The sequence below is a fragment of the Microtus pennsylvanicus genome, chromosome 4, assembly GCF_037038515.1.
Source record: "Microtus pennsylvanicus isolate mMicPen1 chromosome 4, mMicPen1.hap1, whole genome shotgun sequence".
In the NCBI taxonomy this organism is placed as follows: domain Eukaryota; kingdom Metazoa; phylum Chordata; class Mammalia; order Rodentia; family Cricetidae; genus Microtus; species Microtus pennsylvanicus.
Window position 1 is genome coordinate 107,357,734 of NC_134582.1, and position 5,686 is coordinate 107,363,419.

Consider the following 5,686-nt stretch of genomic DNA (forward strand, 5'->3'; position numbering starts at 1 on the left):
CCAACCTCCGTTCTCTTCTTGGGGTCCCAGGACATCTCATTATAGCAGTTACCAGCGGCTGGAGTAGCACACCTGCTCTCCTTCCCCTTTCCTGAGCTCAAAGGGGTGAAGGTTTAACAGTGAGCATCCAGGAAATGCTCTGCGAGAGTTTTCATTTTAGGGGTGAATGACGGATAATAGATTTTTAAGTCAGCTGAGCAAATAAAATATTAAAAATAATTTTAAAAAAGGGTAAAACAGATAGTAACACCATGTATCTTTATTCACTCTAGAAAGACTGAGAAGCAAGAGCCCGGATAGCTCAGTCGGTAGAGCATCAGACTTTTAATCTGAGGGTCCAGGGTTCAAGTCCCTGTTCGGGCGCTAGTTCTTTTTTCCTTCCATTTAGATACCTTAGTAGTAGCATCTAAATTTCTGGGGTTACAGACTGGGTTGTAGTAAGGTTGTGTTTATCAATAACCAAACCGATGTTTTAGAAGGCCTGGCAATTTTGCAGAGCTCTATTTAACGAGACTGAAAACCTAGGTTACATCATGTATCCAGGGCGTGGTGGTAAGGAATCTTCGTATGTGTTCGAAGGACTTCCAGGCATGCATTCCTTCTTTTAAATAAATTTTAGGGTAGAATGCAGTATGAAGAAGGGCCTTGGGAAAATCGCTCCTGTCAACTGGAAAAAGAAGCTACTTGCACAGGAATTAGACAGTTTTGAGTTTTTAAACCACATAATACAATTTTTTTTTTAATTAAGAGAAAAGATAGTGCCCCCTCTGAGGTTCGAACTCAGGACCTTCAGATTATGAGACTGACGCGCTGCCTACTGCGCTAAGGAGGCACGTGGCAATTGATCTCTGATATATTATTTTAGTAACAAATTATTCTTTGCCTAAGTTAGCCCAGCCAGTGTTCTTAAATGAGTTTGTTTGTTTGTTTGTTTTCTCATTCCTGGAAATACCTGGAAGATTCAACATCCTCCCCAAACTGAAAAGATAAAAAATAGTCTCCCTGTTCTGCTCTTCCTCGGACATACACAAGAGTTTGTAATCTTAATAAAAGCATTTCATCTCACTATCTCACTTCCTTCGTTGTAAGTCAGATTTGCAAGGTCGTCTTCCCAAGTCCCATCGACTTTTCTGCTGTCTCCTTACTACCCCTCGATCCCCAGGAGTCCAAAAGGGACGTAAGAGATCTCAAAGCCTAAAGGATAAATTGTTCTTTACACAAATCTCGGGAATCTGATAGTGTGAGAACAGGAAGAGGTGAAAACCCGATTTACCTAGACTCGCCCGGGAGTGCCTCTGGTTCCACACTGGAATTTCCCGTTCTTAGCGTCTGCCTGGGATTTATAAAACCATTGAGTGTTTGGTTTTTCGCGTTAAGTGTGGAAGTGATAGAAAATACAGAAACCTTTTAAATTACGACCCCCACCTACACCCCGACCCGCCGCGCGCCAGAAAACAAACTGGTTTGCCAGCTGTCTCTGCCAGCTGCTGCTGAGTTAGTCCCTGGCTTTGTTAGTAAGACCCCAGTGTTGCAAGTGACCCAGCCATGGGGCTTCAGTGTATGGTAGTGTGTGTACCTGAGTGGTCTGTCTTCACCCGTGTAAAAGTAGATTAACTGCTGAGACAGTGCTACTTCGCATCAAGGTTTATGATGGTTTATTTTTGAACACGGTGAATATCATGACCATATTTTCCAAGAGTTCGGATAATGAAAATGAGAAAGATTATCAGGCAAATGCCAACACCACCTAGACGTCAGCGGATAACTCTAAGTGATGTCCAATTTAAAAAAAAAATGGAAGGACACACAACTGGATTGCGGAATAGATCGATGATCAAAACAGAGCAAACTGCGGAGCATGGAAAGAAGAAGTTAGATGTAGCCATGCATAGGGAGTGTATTAGTCAGGACACACAACTGGATTGCGGAATAGATCGATGATCAAAGCAGAGCAAACCGCGGAGCATGGAAAGAAGAATTTAGATGTAGCCATGCATAGGGAGTGTATTAGTCAGGGTCCGCTAGAGGAACAGAACCGATTGAAGGAAGTCTTTATTAGTGTGGCTTGCAGGCTGTGGTCCAGTTCAACAACGGCTGTCGACCACTGGAAAGCCCAGGAATCCAGTAAGTTGTTCAGTCCACACGGTTGGATATCTGAGTTGGTCTTTACTATAAGCTGGAATCCTAAGAAGAAGGCTCGAATGGCAGGGAAGGAAGGAATTTGCTGGGGAGAGTGAGCAGCCCAAGAGAGAGCAAGCTTCCTTCTTCTAAGCCTTTTATATAAACTGCCACAGAAGGTCTAGCCTTGATTAAAGGTGGATCCTTTCTCCTCAAAGGCCGAGTGAGTCTTTCCACCCTATCAAGACAAGAATCTGTCACAGGCGTATCCAGATGCTTGGGTTTTAGTTAATTCCAGATTTAGTCAAGTTGATAGCCATGAAGAGCCATCACAACAAGACTAAACTCACCAGGCTGCAATGAATCGGATAGTAAAAGTTAGACAGTAAAGAATTTCCAAACAGTACCAATGCTGAGTTTAAAACATCATTGGGCATTAGTAGTTGAAAGCAGATGCTGTTTTGTGACTTCCCTTAGTTAGCTTTCGGTTATTGTGAAAAACACCGCAAAAACAACTTGAGTAAGAAAGGGTTCATTTCACCTGACAGCTGCAGTCCATTATCCAGGGAAGTCAGGGCAGGAACTCTAGGCAGACAGCTGGGGGCAGGAACTGAAACAGAGGCCGTGGAGGAGTGCTGCTTACTGGCTTGCTTCCCCGTGACTTGTTCAGCAGCTTCTACACACCAGGACCACCTACGAGGGGTGGTGCCACCTGAAATGCACTGGGCCCTCTACGGCACTCATTAATCAAGGCAATGTCCTACAGACCTGTCTATAGGGCACTCATTAATCAAGGCAATGTCCTACAGACCTGTCTATAGGCAAGCTGATGGAAACCATTTCCCAGTCCATGTTTTCTTCCCAGGAAACTCTAGCCTGTGTCAAGTTGACAAGAAAAAAAAAACAACAAAGCAACAAAACAACCCCCACATAGCTCCTTGGGTTACTATCTAGATTAAGAAATTAGAACAGTTTGGGGGGAGAAAACCGCAGGAAATCTTAATGCCCTGTGCGAGCCCCATTGAAGAAGCTATTCTGACCCTGCTCTCTATCAGGTCATGTATCAAATCAAAGCCACCGAAATGCTTTCCCTAGATCTTAAGTTTGGAGTATGGCCTTGAAAATCATCTTGACTAGTATGGACACTTAATGAAGCCTCATGTGCCAGTTCATTCCTGTCAGCTTGACGGGTTTAGCATGCTCAGAAATGGCGCACCTCCAGCATGTCTGTCCTTCCGCAGATAGTTAGCCGATGAAGAAACACCTGCCCTGAACGACGACAGCTGGACTGAGCGAGAAGGGAAAACCCAGGTTCATCATTTTTCTGCTTGCTGGGGACTCCGTGAGACCCCGCGTCTGTGTCTTCCTGCACAATGGATGGCACCCCCACACTGGAAGCTCTTCTTTCGTAAGCTGCTTGTTTCCGCTATTTGAACTCAGTGATTGACAAAAGTACCATCCCGTCCAGGAAATGTGACAAAGGGTTTTTGATACTTGGTCAATACTCACTCATATTGTACAAATAGAAATTTCCACAATTCCATCCAGACTCTAAACTTATTACAGAAGTGAAGAAAATCTTCCTTAGACTTTTTTTTTTTTTTTTTTTTTTTGCGGGGAGGGGAGTTGTTGAAACCTGGCTTCCTTACGTATCCTTGGCTGGCCTAAAACTCACTGTATAGACCAGGCTAGTCTCCAACTCATAAGATCTGCCTGCCTCTGCCTCTTGGGTGCTGAGATTAAAGGCAAGTGACACCATGCCAATATTACATTACTTACTCCCTTGATGTCCGCGCATCCTACGCTGTTGCACAAGGTTAGTTAGGACAGTAAGGCTTTCTGTTTTCCTTGGCTTTGGCTTACAGCTTTTAGGTTAACGTCATGGGTATAAAGAAGAGAGAGATAGGTTTGGAGAAAAAAACAGATACGTCGGAGAAACAGAAGTACGACAGCTCAAAACAAAAGGGAAGATAGTACAGTACATACAAAAGCATGTTTCATTAAAACAAAACAGTAATCTTGTGTTGCCGAAACCCGGGATCGAACCAGGGACCTTTAGATCTTCAGTCTAACGCTCTCCCAACTGAGCTATTTCGGCCACGCCCTGCACATACGGCATTCTAAGTTCTAATAACTTTGTCACTTAGGGCCTCGTTACGCCAAAGAATTGACAAGAGAACCTAAGATTAAGAATTTTGATATTTGAACATCTTTCAGTATTATAAAGAGAAAAGCAAAAAAACGGTTTAGATTACTCTTTTAAACTTGCCTCAGCGCGGGGAGTGGTGGTGCACGTCCTTAAACCTAGCTTTGGGGAGGCAGAGGCAGGAGGATCTTTTTACTAGCCTTCAGTTCAGGGCTGAGACATTATCTCAAAATAGAAATATGACTTTGTTAAATGCTACAGGATATTTTGGGTCAATTCACACATTTAGGCAGGAGTACCGACCATACACTTTCGAGCCTTTTTAATTTGGTTGACTGGGATTTGTAATTAGTTCGGTCAGCTGTAACACAGTAACTGATTCAGTTCACATATCCTACAAAGAGGCCTCTCTTCAACTTCCCTGGTGGTCTAGTGGTTAGGATTCGGCGCTCTCACCGCCGCGGCCCGGGTTCGATTCCCGGTCAGGGAAAGGGTCTTTTGACTTTTTTTTCATATAGGAGTTTTCTGCTTTGTGTCCAATTTACTTTGGGTATTAGAACTGCACATTTTCAAATGATGTCACCATTTAAAAAATTTACTGATAATTATTTTATCTCTTGATATTATGAGATGAACCAAGCGCTCTTGCTAGAGGACGTAGTTTCGGTTGTCAGCACCGACGGGTCAGCCCGCAATTGCCGATTACCCCATTTCCTAAGGCATCCGAAGCTCTGCTTCTTGGACATCAGACATCCACGTGGCACAGCGCCGTACGCAAAGGCGAAACACTCACTTACGTATTAAAATATAAACAAAGAAATCCTATTAAGTTTATTTGCCGTGTTCGTGCCTGAGTATACCACGTGCCTGCACAGGCTGGAGTTAGGGGCAGTCGCGAGCTGCCTTGTTGGGAGTTGAGCCTGGAACTCAATCCTCTGGAATAGCAGCAACTGCTCCTTCTTGTCTGGCCCTTTCCCTTCCTCTCCCCACCTCTCTCTGGGCTTTAGCATTCAACAACTCATGCTGTAGGGTGATTCAGCGAGAGCTGGCTGGGGTTCGCACAGCCCTTTTAAAGATGCTTGTGAAGCAGTTAATTGGGAGTTCTCGGTGCTTCCCATGGGCTGGGAAGTTTCGGGGTGAAAAGGGGAGGGGCTTAAAATTTTTCGGTTCTACTGGAACAAGAGAACTGCACACAATGTTTTAAATTAGCTTGTGTAAAGAGAGGGCACATTAAATTCTCAGTGCGTCGTTTTAACTAGGCTTCTAAAACATCATAAGGCGGGGGACCTGAATTAACCGCAAGCACCAGAGAACCTGACGGAGAAGTTGCCCCGTGAAGGACATCAACCCCCTAAAGGAGAGATTCATGGGTATCAGCTTGCTCCCCTCAGTGATACTGTCTACAACTTCCCTTGCAGAAGG

The 5,686-nt window shown here is 44.3% G+C and overlaps 4 non-coding genes across 4 annotated transcripts; 2 read left to right on the forward strand and 2 right to left on the reverse strand.

The window, feature by feature from the left end:
- The first annotated feature begins 290 nt into the window (after positions 1–290).
- Positions 291–363, forward strand: Trnak-uuu (transfer RNA lysine (anticodon UUU)). Its single transcript has one exon. It is a non-coding gene; the product is annotated as a tRNA-Lys (tRNA).
- Positions 364–759: 396 nt separating this feature from the next.
- On the reverse strand, positions 760–832 carry Trnam-cau (transfer RNA methionine (anticodon CAU)). The gene has a single exon. It is a non-coding gene; the product is annotated as a tRNA-Met (tRNA).
- Positions 833–4,143: 3,311 nt separating this feature from the next.
- Positions 4,144–4,216, reverse strand: Trnaf-gaa (transfer RNA phenylalanine (anticodon GAA)). The gene has a single exon. It is a non-coding gene; the product is annotated as a tRNA-Phe (tRNA).
- Positions 4,217–4,682: 466 nt separating this feature from the next.
- Trnae-cuc (transfer RNA glutamic acid (anticodon CUC)) lies at positions 4,683–4,754 on the forward strand. Its single transcript has one exon. It is a non-coding gene; the product is annotated as a tRNA-Glu (tRNA).
- Positions 4,755–5,686: the final 932 nt, after the last annotated feature.